We start from the raw sequence: 473 nt of genomic DNA on the forward strand, positions 1-473 counted from the left end.
CCCCCCCCCCCCCCCACAGACGAGTGGGCAAGCCAAAACCGCAAAGCAGATTTCAGAGCACTTTTCCTGAGCTTCCTTCTTTTCCAGAAGAAGAAATCCTTCTGGAGTTTCTCTTCCAATGAGAGACACGTATTTTGCAGTGCTACACCATGTAGGTTTTGCTATGCAACTCATCAAGCCTGCAAATTCGACCATCTGCATAGGCGTCCACCTAACACGGGCAGCAACAGCACTTATTAAAAGCTACAGTGGGTCAAACCAGCAGTTTGACCCCAAACCAGTGGGGTCAGCTCCTCGGGGACATCCGTGGAACCGTTAGGGAGTCTGTCCCTTCAGGATTTATGTCCTTGGACACAGCCCGGGTACAGAAGTTTTGCCTTACTCTTTCTGAAAAAAAATTAAGTACATTGCTTCAAAATTGTCCTTGCCTTTAGAGAGCGGCTGGAGAGGTCCTCCTCACAGCATCACCCGAA

Source organism: Cariama cristata, unplaced genomic scaffold (genome assembly GCF_000690535.1).
Source record: "Cariama cristata isolate BGI_N322 unplaced genomic scaffold, ASM69053v1 scaffold14965, whole genome shotgun sequence".
Taxonomy (NCBI): domain Eukaryota; kingdom Metazoa; phylum Chordata; class Aves; order Cariamiformes; family Cariamidae; genus Cariama; species Cariama cristata.